This window comes from Lissotriton helveticus, chromosome 11, assembly GCF_964261635.1.
Source record: "Lissotriton helveticus chromosome 11, aLisHel1.1, whole genome shotgun sequence".
NCBI lineage: Eukaryota > Metazoa > Chordata > Amphibia > Caudata > Salamandridae > Lissotriton > Lissotriton helveticus.
The window spans coordinates 1,113,949,841-1,113,971,642 of NC_136072.1; positions in this window are offsets into that span (position 1 = coordinate 1,113,949,841).

Here is a 21,802-nt window from a genome sequence, read left to right on the forward strand (position 1 = left end):
CTGGTATGGGATTTCAGCACAAATAACCATTGGACATGAGTCTGCCTAGGAACATCCTCAGTCAAGATTGGTTCATGTGAGCCCACATACATTGCAAATCTCAATGCCAATAGAACACTGAAAGAAAGCACATGAAGCTTAGAATATATCTAGTCCATAACGAGGTCTTAATCGTGTCCACAAGGGAAATGAATTCACTGTACCATCCATGTTTCTAAAAGACAAATACCAATGTACTACTGAGTGCTGACACACATATGAGCCCAACATGTCAGCATATCACCAGCCACAGAATGAACCTCCACAAATGCACATGTGCATCCCACCTGACTGAATACACCCTTCTCAATAGCATGCAAAGTCACATTGCCTGAAAGTACTGGAAGTTGATGATACTCCATTGGACGTGTTCTTGTTCCCTGTCATGTGATGGTCCTTTAGCAATACGTGTGCCAATATGTTCTCCAACATAATGTTGTTGAGCCAAAGCATGCTAGTCTCTCTTCATATTGTCTAAGCCCTCAATGTGTATGAACTGAATGTAGCTGTTGATGTGTGTCATCATTGTATGCAACAGAGGTTGTGGCACACCGATGACAAAAGTGTGTGACTTTCCCCCAGATGCAGCAACACTGGATTGGAATGGACCTATGCTCAGAAACGTTTGTACTGCAATGTTCTGGTTCCTTGTTTTCAATGAAGTAGGATTCCTTTTGTGAGGTTGTCGATATGGCTCCAGCTGATACCATGAACCAATTGTCAGATGCCTACTCTATTTGGCATTGTCAAATGTATCCCCTCAGACCATGATGTTGAGGTCTCCACATGCCATTTATGGTCACTGACACAGATCATTTCTGTGATGGATTATGTAACAGTTTTTTTTTACATTATGCCAGCCTAAGGATGGGAATATGGAATAAAGTTGTCATGAGACTGTACACATCTATGTCTATGTTGGGGTGACATGGTTGTGATACTCTGTTGCACTTTGTTGACACTCCACATGTCCATGCATGCACAAGTAGCTTCTACTTACATTTGGTAAAACACAAGGGGATGACTTCCTCATTTCTTAGATGTGAATGATACTACAGGAGCTAATGATTTTGTGACAACTGAAATTATTGCAGTGCACAAAGTGAACATATAAAACTAAATATGCAGGGAAATAGTGACAACACAGGAGTATAGTTGTCAGTGTTGGTGGATGAAACCATTGTTGTAGGAGCCACATTGTCTGAAGTCGAAAGTCCAACATACTCCTCCCATCAGAAGTAGAAGCGTGTACAGGAAACGTCAATAGAGTGAACGTCTTGCACACATAGGAGAACATAATTTGCGACATCTCTTCCTGGCAGTGCTGGGTGCTTGCCAGCCGAATCTCCTATATTTTTCTTGGATGTCCAAGCCCACAAGGGAGTTTGGGGGATCTGCTACTGCAGGCTCAGAGGTGTCTGAGGAGTCTTGTGCTGACAGGGTCTCCCTTCCTGTGGCTGCCGCAGATGTAGAAAAGCCAAATGTAGATGGACTACAGGAAGGGAAAGGTGGCAGGGGGAAATGCCCAGCAGAGTGTTCTGTTAATGTCCCTCAGCACCGCTATCAGCTCGTCCAAGTTGTTGTGGGTGTCCAGCCTCTGTCAATAGACCTCTGCAGCTGCACCATCTCGAGGAGTTCCTCCAGTACCTGGGCCATTTCTCCTTGGGAGTCCTCATAGGCACACATGAGTCGGGCGATGTTGGCATGGGTGTCAGTGGCACCAGTGGCCTCACTTAGCGGCGCACAGTTACCCTCCCACCACACCTGCCCCCACGGGCATGTGACCTTGGACCAGCCTGCACCCTTCCACTGGCCCCTCCATCCTCAGTGAATGTGTTGACAATCCTCACCTCCGGCAGTGGGACAGGGGTGCAGGCTGCCAATGCTAGGTCCACGAGTTGTTGGGGCAGAGGTGACCAGAGTTGTTGAAGCTGGGGTGGGAGGTGAGGTCGTGGGCACAGTGAGACTCACTGTTTCTGTCTGCCCAAGCTGACCAGATGGGCCAGGTAGGTCATCCACGTCTATAGATCCAGGAGATTCTGCATCACTGAAGGCTTTATACAGGGGGAGGTGGAGTCTGGGCAGTGTCCTGAGTGTGGCCAGATATAGTGGCAGATCGGCCTGTTCAGATAAGTGTAGAATGTTATAGTTGTAAGTGTGGTATGTACATCCACATATTTTGGAACACTGTGAGTTCAGGCTTGTGAAAGACAAAAAGGTCTGGATATTAATATATTGAACTATCCCCGTTGTGTTTGACTCATTTGACATCTATTATATGAAGTGTTATTGGCCTGATCATTTGAAGTACTGATATGCTTTATATTGACATAAGGGATGGACACGACATCTCCCAATAACTTGAATCCAACACAGTGTCGAAGTTACATGTGTATTAGTAAATTCCAAGTCCTAAGTGTGTACAACTCAGGCATACACACTACTTGGTTTTAGATTTAGCACTAGTAATCGTGTGCTGTGCAGTGTCAGTGGGTCCACAGCCATTTCATATCAGCTGGGTTACCTTCACACGCTATTGATATTTCAGTCACACACTTAATATGGTGTCACTTGTTTCCTCTTTCTTTTCTTTTATGGAGACCAGGGTGAGTTCAGGCTGAGTAGGCAGACATGTGCCTAAGCAGAGCATTGTGTGTAAGGTGCTCCTTCCATTTCACCTGGGGATTAGTGGTGACACGGCTGATAAGTGAGTAAGGGCAAACAACACTGGGGCCTCCTGTTCAGAGGTAAAGGGCTTGGTGGTAGTTGTAGTCATTTCAATCACTCCTACCCCACACTTGACCAATGGTGAACTGCCTGTGAGGTAAACCTCAGTAGTGAAATGACCGACAAGTGAGTAAGGACAAGCAGCACTGGAGCCTCCTATGAAGTGTTCAAGCAACAGGGCCTCACGGTAGTTGTGGTTGTTTTAATTTTGACTTGCCAATAAAAGCAAAACTGGTTTGTGTTACATAGCTGTTTGTAAAATGCAGTTGTACCGGGCCGTACTGGTAGACATTTGCACATAAAATGGGTCCGGGGATTATGATTTGATGGTAATAAACCTACAGACAGCATTCCTATATGTGGGATGTAATGGAGGTTGATACATGTGAACTTATGTGCAGGGATACTGATTGTAACTGCCAATGACACATCTCTGATACTTTGGCTACTGGACACAGGGAAAGTAGATGAGGAACATGATAGCAAGAGCTGAGATGTGTGCAAACAAAACATTGATATGTTGTGACAGTTGGTGTGCCGTTACTTACCAGTCCCCACTTCTCCAGGTATTCCTGTCAAGCGCTCAGAATGCAGGATGCCATGCACCTTCTCCTCCCAGGGTGTGAATTTTATTGGTGGGCCAGGAGGACCACCGCCAGTCTTCTAGGCTGCAAGGTGGAGCCTGGTGGCCAGGGTCTTCACCCTCCCCCTCAGGTTGTGCCACCTCTTCCTTATGTTCTCCTTTGTGCGCAGGGTGGTTCCTACAGCCTTCACTTTATGGACTCTGCCTCATTCCATTCTTTCTAGCGAGAGAAGTTTGTTGGACATGGGCTTTAAAAATGTGTGGCTATACTCTAATGATTTCATCCACCTTTGCTGACAAGTAGGTGTGACAAAAATGTGGATTTTGTGTAGAAAAAAATAAAAACAAGTGTGGAGTGTGTGTGATGTGATTGTGTGAAAAGGGATAACTTATGTGACCACTGATGCTGTTCTGAGTTGCTGTGCTGCTGTACAGAGGCAAAGGGCGAGGGTCTGGGCTGGGGTGTGTTTTATAGTGTGATTTGTAGGTGTGTCCACTTTGGTAATGGTCAACAGCTGTGTTATTTTTTTTAAGCATCCAATGTGCACTGTTGTGGTGGTTTGCGGTAGCAGTAGCGTGTCGGTCTAGCGCTGTTGTGAAACCACCGACAAGGGACCACCAGTACAGTGGTTCCATTGTAATCTGCTTGGTGGTGGTAGCATAGCCCGGACATCGTCTGAGTCCCTATCAGCAACAATTCTGACCGCCGCCGCTCATGTGAACGCTAATCAGTCCACCACGGCCCATAAGGAGAACACTCCGCCCACAGTGGTCGGAGGTTCGGCTTGCATGCAGGGGTAACTTTGCAGCCTCGGCGGTCGGAATTGGACCACAGCGATGAACTACAAAATTGGTATTTCTGTTATATTATAGCCTTGAGGAAGTTGTAAGGGAAAATTCCCACTGCGATGAAACGAGTTGGCAGATGGCTAAAAAGAAATAAAAGAACATACAGATGAACAAGAATACCAGCTTTACCTTGTGTCTAAAATATTATTACAAATTTCTGTTTTGATTGTATTGGCGTGTATAGCAATTTTGACCCCTACACTATCCAACACTTACCCTACTGTTGCAATAAAAGTATTATGTGTTGTAATGGTATGCATTGTAATGGTATGCATTGTGGTGGAATGCGTTGTAAATTTAGTTTCTAAAAATGCGTTGTGATGCGTTGTAAAATCATGCCCTGTAATGGATGTTGTGAAGTAAAAAAACGCGTTGTAAATGTTTGCGTTGTAACATGTCCTATTCACTTATAAATGCAATTCCCAAAGGTATGGCAGTATGGGAGTAGATGCTGGTCATGTCCTATTTCATATGTACGGAGATCTTCACTGAGAATGGGCAGAACTACAACATGTAGTTATTCTTTTCAGTTGTAAATGTAGGATGGGCAAGGGGGAGTGGTTGGAAAAGGGATATTATCAGACAGATACTGGATTACAGTTGCAACAAGGGGATGAAGGTGTGGGGTGAGAAGGTTTTGGACTTCCCTACTTTGTGGATGAAATTCCCACAACAAGATTCTTTGAAAATTCATGAGTATTGCTAAGTATGACATTTGTGTAAGCGAAGTTCCACGACCCTGGGCATACTACTAATACAGATACGGGTTGTGGAATAATAAGTATGGATGTAGGAACAGTGAGATATTGGGACTAGGAGAGTCACTGGTATATGACCTCTCCCCGCGAAAGACCTGGTTGCATTCCCTCCATTACAATGTTTTGCAATGTCCTTGCGAGTTTATCAACCTTTATTTTGCTTGTATTTCATGGGTGTTTGGAACTTCAAACAACCTTTTAAACTTTTAAAATAGTTGATAAAATAGTGATGTTAACCCCAAACAATAGCAATCTCAAATGCTCACAACTATATAAAGATTTTGACCATATACACACTCATATATAAAATATCAGAACAATAAGCTTTTGCAACGTTAACTTGTCATAACTTTCTTAATTTTTCTTAAAATTTTACTTCCCTAAATTTTTACATAACACTTTGCACACAGTTTCTCAACAAAGAAAGTAAGTTATATGTCTTCCAGATTTATTCTCCTTACACATTTGGTTCATTACTATAGTAGCAGTTTTATAAAACACTTGCCTTAGGCATATGTTGAATTATGTCCCATACCTAATTGTAGAGATCTCAACACTCTCTAGAAGTTACATTTTATCAGGACAAAGTACTGTTAAAAAATAGGTAAATGTGAAAACCTGTATCAACCAACCAGGCTCCATCACCTGACCATTGATTAACTTTCCTACTTGAAGAATTCTTAACACTACAAACACCCAACCATAAGTCGCTAGAGATAATTGCATGGCAATGTGCCTCTTGCAGGTTTACTATCTATCATCCAACTGTGAAGGTGCATGGTGCAGGTGATGAAGACTGCTTAAACCCACTACCGTGTTCCACTACGACATTATTGTTGCAGTCACCATAGGAATCAGGCTGATAGCACTACTGTCAGTGAAAGTTTAGCGAGGCAAGAAAACTGACAGCCTGCATTTTACTTGTAATCCAAATGTACACAGACCCAGTTTTTATCTTCCTATCTGCGCTACATGGGTTCAGGCCAACTCTAAATTTTAATATTGTATTTCTAAGCTTCGGGTTAGACATGGCCTCGATAAATGATGATTAGTCCATCCATTTACCAAAAACTGGGTGGGCGATTAGCTCCCCAAGTGACATAAATTTTCTTCTTGGCCCTTGGTGTTTATAATAGCTTGTAGCGCATGCTTGGGGATCTGCTGCCCTGATTTCCATGGATCTGGTTGTAAAGAAAGTTTAGCACATAACTTATGACACCTAGTTCAGTTCACTTCCCTCTATTTCTCTTTTACAAGGGTTTGATATTTTGGGGGAACCTTCTCGTTTCAGCCTCTGCCAGAAGTTCAATGTTGCTTGCATTCCCTGAAAGTTCCAGGCTGTAAGTTGACATTCTTCTCTCACTACCTGTATCTTAGTTGATGGAGGGAGAGCAAGGAGCTGTTTCACGCATTTACCCTCCTCTAAATTCCAATCCAATTTGCTGCCTGAGAATAAAACTAAGCATGGGCGGAAAATCCGTTACGCTCGCGGATTTTTCGGATTTTCGGTAAATCCGCAATCCGCGAACTCTCGCGGATGTGGCGAAAATACGCAAATCCGCGCGAAGCGGATTTTTTGCTTGTGTTCGCACTGCTCGCGGTCCGCGGCACGGGCAGCAACAATCTCGCACTCGCGAAAGTACAAAAATTACAATTGGGGAGGGGTGAAGGAAGTGGCCCAGTCTCCAACTTCCTGTTCCTGTCCAGCAAGCTCCTCCCATAGGGGTGGGGTGAAGGAAGTGACCCAGTCTCCAATTTCCTGTTCCTGTCCAGCAAGCTCCTCCCATTGCTTACTCCATTTCCTGGCCACTTTGAATTCGATCTTGACTGGGAAGGATTACTTTTTGTGGATGCTGCTGGAGATTTGGCTTTGAGGCCTTTTGGATTACTTTTTGATTCGACATTTCATTTCACAAGTAAGTTGATAAGTTGATGTTGTTTGTTTGTGGTGATTTTTGTGTGTGTTTTATGTTTTTCGACTTTTTGGGGTGGGTTTGGGGGCTGGCTATGTTGGTGGGAGGCCATTTTGAGGCATGGTCCTGCAGGTCCTGGCCATGTGGATGGGGTCAATCGGGCCACCCAGTCTGCTCTGATTGCTTTCATATGCCCAGGGGGCCTAGAACTCCCGCGGATTACCCGAAAATCGGATTTTAAAAAAAAATGTTTTGCCTGTGTTCGCACTGCTCGCGTGTCGCGTCCCGCGCAGCAACAATCTCGCACTCGCGAAATAGTAAAAATTACAATTCTGCACATGAATTGAAAACTACCAGGCTTAGTTATGGGTGCATGCATGATACAACTGTTTTCTTTAATTTTAACATTATTCTGGCCAGGGCATGGATGGCATTGGATTGTGGTGATTTTTGTGTGTTTTACGACTTTTTGGGGTGGTGTTGGGGGCTTGTTATGTGGGTGGGGGCCATTTTATTGCCTGGTCCCGTGTGGGTGGGGGTCTATGGGCCATTTTTAAGCCAGTTTGTGTGCTTTGTGCCATAGGCCTGCACCCAGTGTGCTCTGATTTCTTCCATTATGGCCAGGGGGCCCAGAATCGGTCTGTTCGCGGATTTTGCTGGTTTTTCGGCACGTTCGCGCCGTGAAGCAACAATCTCGCACTCGCGAAATTGTAAAAATTGCAATTTTGCACCAGAAAACCACCAGCAGGCAGCATAAGCCTTCTGAAACTTGATGGATGGCATTGGATTGTGGTGATTTGATTTGTGTTGTGTTTTTTGACTTTTTGGAGTAGGGGTTGGGGGCTGGCTATGTTGGTGGTGGCCATTTTGAAGCATGGTCCTGGCCATGTGGATGGGGGTCAAGCGGCCATTTGGAAGGCAGGCAGTGAGCTTTGAGACATAGGCCTGCACCCTTTTTGCCTTGCTTTCACCCATTGTGCCCAGGCGGAGTCAGGGGTACATGAAAGTACAACCCTCTCTGTGTGTGCTCTCTTGGATCAATGTTAAATTCTTGTTTCCCAAAAATTTAGCAAATCCTAATTTTGAAATTTCCATATTGTGTGGTGTGCACGTGTGTATTCATAAATGCCTACTTGCAAACTATTTATTGAAGCGCTACATATGCAACATATATTTACTAATGATCCTCTGTCTTCGTTTGCTTTTAAGTGCACAAAGTCAATAACTCCGCATCATCGTTGAGCATCAGTGCCAGGAAGAAGTCCTGCTGCGGCCTGTTGTTCCGACATCTGAAGAAGATGGCTCCAAAAAGAGGTGCCCGTAGGTCCTCTTGCAAGAAAGATGTCTCTACTAAGGAGAAGAAGAAGCAAGTGGCACCACTTACCAAGGAGACTGGTTGCTCCACCACTAAATTTTTGTGGAAAAAAGAAAGGCCCACCATGAGTGCTGCACAGGTAGCCTGTTTAGTGGTTCAATCACCAACGACCAGTGATGTTGCCTCATCGCAAGAAAGTAGCAGCACACCATCAACACAGGTTGTAACTCATCTCACAAGTACTATTCAACAACCAAAGCAGCAACAACAACTGCATGGGCTACTAGTACAAGCACAAGTACATGCGCAAGGAGCTGGCCGAGAAGGAGCTGGCCGAGAAGGAGAAGGCCGAGAAGGAGAAGACCGAGAAGGAGAAGGCCGAGAAGGAGAGGTCCATGGAGAGTTGCAAGTAGAGGTCAGTGAAGAGGCCCATGTAGCGGCGCATGGAGCGGTGCAAGTGCCCACAATGGTTGTTCTTCCAGAAGTAGGGGCACAGGAGGAAATTGACTTTGGAGCCGGGGTATCATGTCAGGAAGACGAAGGCACTCCTCCTGATGAATCATTTTCTCCCAGCTCCCCAGCAAGGAAAAGATCAAGGAGTGTTTGTAGAAGTTCCTCTTCAAGCCCCGCTCCATCAGATGATGATCTGGATCTAGATTGGCAACCATCTCCGACGTCTGAGAGGGAGGCACACCATGAGCTGCGAAAGGTATCAAATGTTAAAACGAAGGGCCCCGGAAAGCTCATACTTATGGATCCGAACGTCGGACTTGATGAAGTGGTGCATTGTGATGTTGTTGAACAGGATGACAGCAATGACCTAGTCATCACACACGTCAGTCCAGCCACACCGGCCATGCAGCAGACAGACATTTATACCCTATCCCGACGTCAGGCTGAGCGTGACCCTGGCGACGTGCCACTGGTAGCACCACCAATGCAGTCAAGTAGTACAACAAGTTCAACAAAACCTACAGCTCCCATATTTTCTCCCCAGAGGGGGACTCCATCCAGCTCGACTCCCTCAAGTAGGGTTGCTGAAATAATTGCACAACCCAGTAGATGTCTGCAAGGCTCATCCACCACTGCTTCATCTGGCATTGGCAGTATCATCTCGTGCGCCAAAACCAGAGGTTTCAAGTCCCCAGTTTGGAACTTTTTTAGTGTCCATGCAAAGTATGACAACATAGCCGTTTGTTGCATTTGTAAGACTAGCGTTAGCCGTGGTAAGACTGGTACCAACTATGGAACCGGAGGCCAGATAGGTCATCTTGAAAGAAGGCACGCTGTCGAATGGTTTGCGCACCTAGCAAACATCAAGGGAAAGCAATCCCAAAGGGCAAGTGGCCAAAATATACCCATACTAGGTGTTTCATCTGAAGATGACGGGGAGGTAGAAGAAGCGTCAGACATGTGTCCGGTTGCACCCAGTACCCCTGGCAGCACCACACCCTCCGGAACACATAGGAGGCACACTGAGAGTCTGGGAGACACACCAATGCGGAAAATGTCAACACTGATCAGAAGTGGGTCGAAGAAGGCATCAGCATCATCCCGTAAATTTGTCCAGCACACCATTTCAGCCATGTTCTCCTCAGATGTGCAATTTCAACGCAACCACCCAATTGTATGCCTGTATAACACTAAGCTGGCTAAAATGCTAGCGGTGGACCTTCTCCCTTTTTCGTTTGTCGAAGGTGTGGGTTTCCTTGAACTCATGGCAACACTGGCCCCTAAATGGAAGGTTCCTAGCCGGTTCTATTTTGCCAGGGTTGCTGTTCCAGCACTATATAAAGAGGTGCTTGAGTTGGTTGGGGCTGCTTTGCAGAAGAGTGCTGTTCACACTATACATCTGACAACAGACATGTGGACCAGTTGCCAAGCCCTTGATTACATGTGCATCACTGCACACTGGGTCTCTTTTTCAGGGGTTACAAAACAGATAAATGCAGGTGGTGACTTGGTCGAGATTTTTAAGGGTGCTCGTAAACATGCAACATTAGCCATGTTTGGCATGGAGAAAAGTCATACTGCAGCCAACATTTTGGATGACTTTAACAAAAAGGTCTCGCAATGGCTGCCCCCAAGAAAATGCAAGGTTGGTTATGTTTCTACTGATAATGGCAGCAATGTAGTTAGGGCCATGGAGGACGGTTTCTATTTCAGAGTGCCGTGTTTGGCGCACTGTTTGAACCTTGTCGTGCAAAAGTTCTTGAAAAAAGAACTTGCAGTCGACAAAATACTGACCATCTGCAGAAGAATATGCACACATTTTAACCATTCGTTTAAGGCCCGGAAGGAGCTGAGGCGCAAGCAAAATGAACGTAGAATGCCAGTGAAAGCACTTATCCAGGAGGTGGCAACACGTTGGAACTCAACCTTCTACATGCTTGAGCGTCTGCATGAGCTGTTTCCAGTAGTCAATGAGTATTTCTACAACCTGGGTGGTGATACGACAGAAATGATGCTAGCGGTGGAGCAATGGCAGCTAGTTAAAAGCCTGACAGACATGCTTCGTCCTTTTGAGGTCTTCACGCGTGACGTCAGCAGGGAGGACTGTTCTTTGAGCAAAGCTATCCCATTGTTGCTGAAGCTCGAGCACCAAGTCAAGGTGGTGTCTTCACAATTAAAAGATGCTGGAAAGAATGAAGCATATGAGTTGGCGCAGAGATTATTACAACGCCTAGTTAGCAATAAACGGCTTGTAAATATTAAGAAACAACAGCACTACATTTGTGCTACTATTCTGGATCCACGTTACAAAAAGCCATTGTTTGGCAAAGTAATAATTCCTTTTGAAACATCAGATGTTACAGAGTACAAAGGTTGGCTAGCTAAGTCAGCCATTCGTTTTGAAAGAGAGCGGAAGGAAACTGTAGGAGAAGACAGTACTACTAGTGAATCAGCAGGCCATCAGGCGTCCCAAAAAAGCACTTCTGCATCTGTGCCTCTGGCAGAAGTGAGTGACTTTTCCTCTGAGCCGTCAACCACACCAGCAACCGTATCATCTGCACCAGGCCCAGGCGATATGTCTGAAGCGGATTGGCTAAGTGAGCTAGGGTTTCCTTGTCCCAGAAAGGACACAGAAGTGCAAAGTACAGGAATGCGGGAGGACATTCTTTCAATGGTGCAGGCCTATCTGGATGACTCAACAGCGGTCAATATTACTGAGGACCCATTGGCGTATTGGCATGGGAAAAGAAAAATATGGCGAGAGCTCACCAACCTGGCTATCAATTACTTGTCTTGCCCACTCGCAAGCGTGTCTTCAGAACGTGTTTTTAGTTCTGCTGGTGGCATTGTGACTTGCAAAAGGTCCCGCCTCTTGCCCGCAAATGTGTAAATGTAAATGTAAATGTATAGGCATTTATATAGCGCACTACTTACCCATAGGGTCCCAAGGCGCTTCGACCGCTGCGAAACCCTTCCTGGCTTCCCTGAGAGATGGTCCCTTAATGGGTATCTCCAGGGTGAGACCAGGCATCCCCGGCGGTCTGGTGGGGCCGTTAGTGAAGATGAGGCAAGCTAATGCCCAGAGTTACCGAGTGTGATCGCTGATCAGAGTGGGCACCGAGGCGAGAGAATTATCGAGTCCACTGACCCTGGTCCAGAAACCTGCCGCGCCGGGAATCGAACCCTGGTCCCCGGCCGTCCTCTGCTCTCGGGTCTGCTGCCTCTAACCAGTGAGCCACACTACTTGTGGAGCGGCTCACCGTGATAAAGATGAACCAGCACTTCATACCACCAGATTACAAAGTACGAGAATGCACGCAGGAAGAAGAGGACACCGACCTACCTTAGGAAAGTTCTCCTCAGTTACCAGAAGTACTACCGACTGATGAATTAGCAGAGTATGAGGACGAGTTCTGCTTCCCTGACAGCGAGTTCTGAAAATGAGTCAATGATTCATTAACTGTAAATGTAGTCCTCCTTATTCACTTTTATTCCTGTGTGTCTGTCTTTCTTTGTTTAGCAAGTGCTTCATCACATTCACAACAAAACTGTAATCACCCCATCACAACAACAAGCCCATCAGCAGAACTGTCTTGATTTTGATGCCGCAGCATTCCTCATGTTCACAACAGTTAGTTGACAAGAACTCAGTCCTGGTCGTCTATCCTCCTCCTCCACTCATACTATCCATTTCCCGTAATGCTGATGCCTGGATTCTGCACAATGAAGAAACTTACATTGAGTCCCCTAAAGAGGGACTGGAAGTAGTGAGTCCTCATTTAAATACATTTTGCTAAGTGTGACTTTTTTTCCCCGATTTGCATTTTTGGCTGTTTGGGGGTGTCAAACTTGTTTGCGCTTGGGTTTACGGGTCTTGGCTGGGCCATTGCTGGCAAGGTCTATTAAGGGATGAAATTGGTTAGGCATTTACTTTGGAAAACATTTGGCCTATTACACGTGAACGTTTAGGCGTTATTATTGCTCGCTTGCCTGTCTTAGGGGTGCTGTCTGTGGGGCTTCTAGGTTTTTGTGGTGTGTGAGCACCGCTGCCACATTTCTAATGTTGATTGCTTTTGTTTTGCAGAAAATCCACGCCGGGAAACTCCAGTTGGGGCCCTGCTGCAGAACGCCTTAGGACACTGTGAATTCCAGGTGGAGCCAGCCCTCAAACACAAATTACAGGTAAGATAAGCGTTTGGATGGGAGGTAGTATAATGGAGTGTTCGGAGAGGCGAGACAGTGACAGTGGTACTAGTAGTAAAGTCATAGGGCTCTTGAATTAACAAACTCTGTGACAGGCATTTACTTTGGAAAACATTTGGCCTATTGCACGTGAACCAACACGATGACAGTGTTCAGTTAAATGAACTTACTGCAAAACCACCACCCACCAAGCTCAAAAGTAGTAAAAAAACAGGTATGCTCAGATAAAGTTTGAAAAAGTATATTTATATCCCTAACAAAATAATCTCCCGCAAGACCCTCCCTAACCCCAACAAATAAATAGTCCTTCAAAAGTCCCCAAAAAACCCAACTCCCAATTCCCACCCCCCAAAAGTCTCTAAAAAAGGGGCAAGGGACACTCTAGGGATGCAAGGTGTTGAGTTTGGCCTCCAGGGCATCATGCCTTAGGGCCAGGGCATCGTACTTCTCCTGGAGGGTGGCGTGATCTAAGCGGAGGCCCTCCACCACATTCTGATACTCGTTCCATTTCTGGACCTCCGCCTCTAGGTCGGACACTCTGCGGAGTGCACGGCGCAAGCGAGCCTTAACAGTACTGTGAGGTGCAGCCTTTGCTGCTCGGCGGTGGCGTCTTCCAGCACGGCTCCGGTTCGCTGGAGCACTGCGCTTACCGGCAGAACGTGGGGTCACGGAGGAGGATGCAGATGTTACATTTGATGCTCTGGAGTGCGTGTCGTCCCCCTCCAGTTCCACCAGCCGCCGATATTGGGCAACAGTGGCATCCAGCCTCCGTTGCCGGGCCAGTACAGCCTTCATACTCCTGCTCGGTGTTGAGGTTTTAGTATGACCAACTATATGAAGAAAGAAAGACATAATCTGTAACCAATGTTCTTTAAGTATATGATTAACACAAAAAGATTCAGCAGGAAGTTGTGTCACAGTACAACTAGCAACTAGCCAGCGCAGTACAAAACTATTCAGGCCAGTATCATGGGCGTCCGCAGGGAGGGGCAAGGGGGGGCGCTTGAATCACCATTTCCCTTCCCACAACTCACTTGTATCCTTGGTTTGGTGCTCTTTCATATGAAAGAGATCTGGCAGAAGTGAGTGACTTTTCCTCTGAACCGTTAACCACACCAGCAACCGTATCATCTGCACCAGGCCCAGGCGATATGTCTGTTTCCCTCTCTCTCTCTCTTTCTGTCTCCCTCCCTCACCCTCCCTCTGGCTCCCTCCCTCTCTCTCTCTCACCTTCTGTCTTCCTCTCTCTCTGTCTCTGCCTCTATCTGTCTGTCGTTCCCAGCCTGCTGTAATTACCATATTGTAATTTGTCACTGGGCCACCACTGGATACACATCATATCCTATCTAAGAGTCAGATAGTACCATGATCCAGCTTACCTGTACTCGCCACCGCCACTGTCTCCTTCCTCACAGTCTGTACTTCTTGGTCCGACTCCTCTTGCGCCGCATTCTCCCCATAGCTGTCCTCGGACTCAGAGTCAATGATCACCACCACATCCGAGCTGGCCCCGCCGCCAGATGTTCCACCTACAAAGTAGATTTAAGAATGTTAGATTACACCACTCACTAGTATTTGGTCTAGGAATGAAGAAATGTGAAAACAACAGAAAAATTAATTGACTGTCTACTCTAGTCTAAAGTAAAAATGTCCATCCTTCCAGGGAAGGTTGTTGTCTTGCTGCATTTTTTTGTCATAATTGATGAATGCTTGATTAATTTTAACACACATCATTTTTCTCTGAACAGACAGAAACTGGACTTCTAAGGACAAGAGCAACATCAACTTCAAACCAGGTGAAAGCTCGGCTCGACCACAAGAAATGTGTTCCATTACTCATCAACTCAGCACCAAGCACTTTTCCATTTCCAACTAACTTTATTTTAATATATGTGTTTACTTAAACTTTTAATAAAGCTTTTAAACTTGAATAGACTCTGTGGTTTTTGGTCCTCCAGACTAGAGTGACTGAGCGAAAGGTTTTGCAATTTTTGCAAGGAGGATTCCGTGCCGCTGACACTACCAGGTTTATACAGTGTGCCAAACACGCCACTCTGAAATATTATTACTCTGGTCTTTGGTGTCCATAGTTCGGTTTGTGGAGAATTGTCCCTGCAACAGTAGTATTATTGATTTTGCTCCTATCTAAACACTATTTCGAAAAAATTAAATTAGGAACGCTTGGACAACAATAGGTCCTCTATATTTAAATGAAAACTTACTGGGGCCAGCAAAGGAGCGCTCGCCGCCCTGGCCTGCATCCTCCTCCTTTGGAGCCACTGCATCCGCTTTTTCTGTCCGCTTGCCCCTGGGCGGACCTGACGTACAACATGAAAGAAAGAACAGAAAACATCGATGTCCTTGTCAACCAAATCAAACATTTAGAAAGAACAAGAACCAACTATTTCATCCAAAATGAGGGCTACAAAGGAAGGACTGCACCTGAGCCTCTACTCTAGGGGCAGATTTACAAGCCCCTTGCAGCTCTTTTGCTCCGTTCTTGCGTCACTTTTGTGACGCAACGCCACAACAAGAGAGGCGCCATGGTGTGGCGTATATTAACAACGTGACGCATATGGGAGATGCATCCCATTCTAAAGCCCTGCGCCATTAGGGAGCGTTCCAGCGCAAGGGAGGGCGTTCCTGCGCAGGAACGCATGCTAAAAGTGGCTATGGGGAATATATAAAATTTCAATCAGTCATTTAGGACAATGATGCATCACTGAAACCCTGCGCCTGCATGAAGCAGACTTACGGCTTGACGCAGCATTGCTGGAGCTGCGCCATCGTTGCAACGCAACTCCATCTATGAGCCGCCTTTACGGCACCGATGCGTAACGCTTCGGTGACGTTTTGGGACCATGGTGTGCCGCATTGGAAATACGGCGCACCATGGGTGGTGCTGGCGTGCCGCACACTTTGCAGGGATGCGCAGGTAATTGCTAATCTGACACTTAGGGGCATACTTACGAGTTCTGAGCTGGACACCTCCAGATGTGCACCAGAACAAATGCGTAACGCAAAACTAACCTTGCGTCACGGCAGATGCGCCGCAATTACAATGCGGCAAACCCTGGCGCAAGGGTAGGCAGATGCGTGACGCATCTCGTGACGAAAGAGAGGCGCATCTCTAGAGTCGCGTCGCAGGCGCGATGAAACTATAGCAATGCTCAGGGCTGCCCAATACTCAACATACCGCATCAGTCCTTACGCCTGCTTCAAGCAAGCAGGCATAAAGAATTGACGTAGCAGCGTCGCGGAAGTGCCTGCGTTAAATCTTGTAGATTTCACGCAGGCACTTTTGCGAGGCGCACAGCTGCCTGACCGCCACCCCCCACACCCCCCCCTGCGTGGGAACGCACCCATTGTGACGCAGGCCCAGGCCTTAACGTGGCGCATCTCCCTAGATGCATCACATTGTACATGACTCGCAGGGATGCGCCACGTTTACGTCGCTGTGCGTCAGGTAAGGCAGCGTAAACGTGGCACAAGGGGCTTGTAAATCTGCCCCTTTGTGTCTAGCATTACGCAGTTCTGTAAAATACACTCATACATTACTCAGCCCAATTAAATGAACACAAAATAGAAAACAAATAAGCAGTGGCACCGCCACAGAGAAGGAGAACAGTGCACCTGAAATGCACAGAAGATTTTGAAATATTAATTTACCTCTGTTATCAATGTAATCAGCAGCATTATTGCTCTTTGTAAAAAGGTTAAAGCAAACATTTGCAATATAACACAGTCACACAGAGCAGGAGAAAAAACAGAGTAGTGAGTGATGAAAAAATTGCTACTACTACTCACCAAGCCCGGGGACCTCCACTCCCAGCACGTCTAGCAGGTCGCGCTCTCGGTCCAGGATATCGGTCCAGCGGTGGGTCACTTGATTGTAGGTGCGCTGGACCCCCGTGATGTTAAAAAGGGCCCAGCACACCTGCCCCCACCGCTTCCGTCGCTCCTGGCTGTTGGTATAACCAGCAGCGATCCTGCCGCCTGCCGCGATGGTCCTGGGGAGACGGCGCTGCACATAAAAAACGAGTGAGCCCACCTCCTCAGGGCTGAAGATCTCCCGGGGCACCACCATTTCCGCCCTCAAGCGGCCACACGGGAGCCGGGCACGGGCTGCGGTGCCCGTCTTGGGCAGCTTGACAGCTGTCTTCACCATGTTCTGGGCAGGTGTTAGCAGTAAGAAGACAAAATAAAAAAGAATAAGAGTAGGGAAGAAGGAAATAAAAGTTTAAAAAAGTAGTTGAAAAGTAAACAAAAGTAGCCTAAAACACAAAAATATAGACCTAGAAAAATAGAGGGATAGAAAAAAAGTTAAATAGATCAAAAAAATATCAAAACAAGCAAAGGATGGCAGAGATATACAGAGGATAGAAACACCATACCCAGACACATAGGAATGAATGAAAAATAAGATGGCCGCCCGAACACGTGCGTGTAAGTAAGTTTGCACGCGATTTCTCTCGCGAACTCGTGCGAACTTGCATTCGCAAGGCGCTCATTGCGCGAGATTACACATAGCGGGCGGAAACGGAAATACGTCACGCAAACAAAATGGCGGCGACCATACTCAACCTTGGGGTAACTCGCACGAGTTCGCGGCTTCCACGGTCGATTTTGCACGACGCCGCGCCTCGCGAATATGGCAAAATTACCGAAAAACGAGTTTTGCAAAAGCAAAACCAACGAGCAGGTGCAAAAGTTCGAGCTCATCATTTGTAACCATTTACCTGTAGTGCTTCCTGAAGGGGCCCTCCAGAATCCGGTTGCCTACTTGCAACTATTGTGTGACCCTGCTCTGACAGTCACAGAATAGTTACAAGTATGCCATTGCATCCTGTTATTGCAACAAAAAGGAAAGGGAGCAGACAAGCAGGTGCCAGCCTTCATTAATGTCAGTTGGGGCAGGGCAGGTGTTGTTGTTTGCAAAACTTAAAGCACTTAGCAGGTGTGCTTGGCTTTGCCACAATAATGTACACTCACTGGTCAATCAGAGGGTGCTGTGATGACACCGAGGGTGGCATGGGTGTGCCAGCCAGAGGGTGGCATGGGTGAACCAGAGTGCCAGTGTTGACAGAGGATGGCAGTGCTTTGCTTTGCCCCAATAATGTACACTGGTGAACCAGAGGGTGCTGTGATGACACAGATGGTGACATGGGTGAGCCAGAGGATGGCATGGGTGACCAAAGAGAGTGCCAGTGGTGACAGAGGGTGGCAGTGATGAAGAAAGCCTTGCAAACAGGCTGGGCACGTAGAAACAACAAGTTCGCAAAACTGGCGACCCGATAAGTAATTCGCAATTTGCGAAATTGTACAAACCCTCGCGAACTAGCAGAAACCCGTGCGAACACACACCCCCCAAAAAAATACGCAAATCCGCTAGAATTCGCGGAATTTGCGGATTTTCGCAATCCGCAAATACGCAAATTCGCGGATTGCGAATCCGCAAAATCCGCCCATGCTTAAATAAAACCTCTGCAAGATATTGGAATTGTGGGCAGACCATTGCATTAAAAGCTGATAGAATTGGCCACAGGGAGGGGCCTCCACTCTTCTGCTAAAATTGTTTAGGACCCCATACTGAGGAGATAGCCTATGATTTTAATGACGATATGTGATCCCTCCAATTTAACTTGCTGTCGAACTACATACCCAAGTATTTATATTTGTCCACTCTTTCGACTCTGACCTCTCCCAGTTGCCAGTAAAAATAACTCTTTCTTTTCCCCAACACCATTATTTTAGTTTTTTCTAAATTTACCGTGAGGCGTTTCTTTAAACAATAATCGTAGAAAGTGTCCAGTTTGTTTTTATAAAGCAAGCTTTGTCATGTCTGTTATCATTAGATTGTCAGCGTATAGCAGAAATTATATATGGGTCCCCCCCATCTTAAGGCTTAACCCTCCAGCCTTACTCAATATATTTGGCAAGTCGGAAAGGAACAAAGAGAATAACAATGGGGCCAAGTCACAACCCTGACGCAATCCATTCTTTATCTTAATTTTCTTGGATAAAGTTCCAAGGGTATCCAAAATTACCCTGGCCCAATTCAGTGAATGCATTTCCTGAATTAGTGAAAGTACTGTCTCGTTGATTCCGAGCTTTGCCAGCATATTCAACAGAAGACTATGATCCACTGAATTGAAGGCAGCTCGGAAATCAACAAAACAGCAGAACAGATTACCTTGCACTTCCATTGCCTTTTTTGCCATTGCCCATAAACTAAGGCAATGGTCTATAGTAGAATGACTCTCTTTGAACCCTCCTTGCTCTATCAGCATCAAACTGTAATGTTCTACCAAGGACTTCAATACGCCTAACAATATCTTACAGAATACTTTCTGCACCACATCCAGCAGACTTATAAGGCGATATTTCTGGACCAGTGTGGCGTCCTCCTTTTTAGTGGGACTGGCCTGTTGGTTGTCCCTAAAGTTAAGAGGGCCAGGATGGGTGGCATATCTTTTCGGCTCTTAGCGGCCAGGAGCTGGAACAAACTCCCTCTTGAGCTTTGGTTGGAATCGAGACCAGGTTTAGAAGAGAGCTTCAAACATACTTGTTCCTTCATTGATAGGCCTGGGCGTCTCTAGTCTGGGCATGGGGTTTTATGATCTCTCACTTACTAGAGCGCGGGGACACGCCGGTGGGCGTAACCAGGCGCTTCATAAGCTCCCTTATTATTATTATTATTATTATTATTATTATTATATTGGCCTTACAATGGCTCCCTTCCAACTTTCTGGCAAAATCCCAGAAGTTAAAATATTTTGGAAGGTCACAGTTAGAATGCTTGCCCATTAGTCAGTATTATTTTTTAATATCATTTCTGGTAGGTTATCTGGCCCTGCGGCTTTAGTTAGTTTTAAAGATTGGATGGTTTATCCATACCATTTAAATGAAGAGTTGAAAAAACATGGATTGGACATCCAAAGTGTGCGGTAAAGTGTAGTTAATTTATCACATTTTTGCTTCAATGTTTAGTTCTCTTTTGCTGTGATTTTTAAAAATGATTGTTCATCTTAATCTATGAAGTTGTATTTATTCTCTGCATATAAAATATATATACATATTACTTACTGGTGATCAATAGTATGCAGTTCCAGTTAGGACCGAGGGGCATATCTTTAGTGGTAGAGAGCGGCATTAGCCTTCTTGGCCTACTGCCACGCTTTGCCACTTCTGAAAAGCAGGGCTGCACCGTATTTACAAGAATACGGTGCAGACTTGCGTTTCCCCCTGCACTGGCGCTGATTTAGCTGCCTAGCGCCCATGCAGGCAAGCACCATAGTACAATGGTGCCTGCATTGAGGGGAATTATTGTTATTGTGCAGGAAGGTGTCTCTTCCTGCACATAAACAATCTGAAATGGCGGTTTGAAGCTTCTATGTGTGCTGCTTAATACAGCACACATAGTAGTTGCAAAACGTAATTTTTGTTTAATGATTATTTATGTGCAGCACCGGACATCTTCCCGTACATATCCAATCAATGGCGGTTTGCTGTTCCCATGTGTGCTGCACAGCGCAGCACACATAGAAACAGCAAAAACGAGGAGAAATTAAACATTTCTCCTCGTTGCACCAGGTTAAGACCAGGTTTTCCCTGGTCTTAATTTTGGCGCTACCCCATATCTACACCACCATTGTAAATATGGGGCAGTGTCAAAATCAATACGTTTTGCGGCGGAACACCCACCACAACATCCATTGCCCGCCCCTTTCACGGTAAGTGTAGCGTGAACGGGTGCTTTATTTACAAGGCACCATTAAGCTGAAGCCCCTACCACCAACATAACATTAAGAAAAGTAACATTGTGGTGGCGATAGGGCCTTTTAAATATGCACCCTAGTTTCTATAGCCAAAGTGTTTTTTGTTTTGCAAATAACTTTGGGGCGGTTTGACGAATCTTCAAGAAATTTTCAAATTGAATTTGCCACTCACTTCAGCTGATGTCTTGAAAGTTTTGGGGTGATCCATCAAGCGGGGGTTGAGAAAAAAAAGCAGGGGTTCCAAATCGGGTGTTCCCCATAGGGTTATTTTGAACATGACTACAGCACAAACCCATGGGCAGAATTACACCAAATGTGGCAGAAAGCTAGCTCTTGGTCCAGAGAGAGACCTTTCTATAATCTGGTGCTAATCTGTGCAGTAGTTTTAAAGTTAATAATGAAAAAATATTTATAGATTTCTAGGTTCGTAGATTGCCTGCAGATCTGACAGATCTCATGGTGAGATCTGATTGGCTGCCAACACTTTAACAAGAAAGTGTTGGCAGTCATCTTGGGACTTGGAACTCGGAACTTGGACTTGCCCTAGGAAAATACACAAAAACATAAAAGCGGGCAGGTTATGAATACCCTAACCACCTAGGCCTGGTGGTGGGGTTCCACAGGGATCCTGCTGGGGACCAAAAATGTTTTTTTTGTATTTTTCCCGCAGATATGGAGAGGCTCTGCGAATTCGAGTAAAAATGAATAAATAAACAAGCGTGGTCTCTTATGCTTGTTTTTTAATTGTCCCCCCCAGGTGGGCCAGGTCCTGGGGGGATTTTTTAAGTACATTTGGGAGGAGGAGGGTGCCCTGTGAACCACCACCCCCCGGGGTACGGCTGATATTTTGAAGGGGAGAGGTCACGTGGCCCCCCTCCTGGGGCAAGCTCGGCCTCCGGACCTCGTCCCTTGGGCCCAGCCAAGACAATGAGGGTGGGCACGTGTACTCCCTCCGGGGGCAATTTTCGGCCCTGGGGCCTGCCACCTCCGAGGACCAAACCAAGACAATGACAATGACCACCTCCTCCTCCAGGGACTGGCCATCCCCAAAAAAATATGGTCTTGGGAAACCCATCCCTCAAGGACGGCTCAAGCTATGTCCGAGGATGCCTATCCCTCGGACATAGCGGTTTCCCTGTCTGCACTGGTGTGGGCAGGTAACCTGTGTTTGCTCTCGCTTGGTG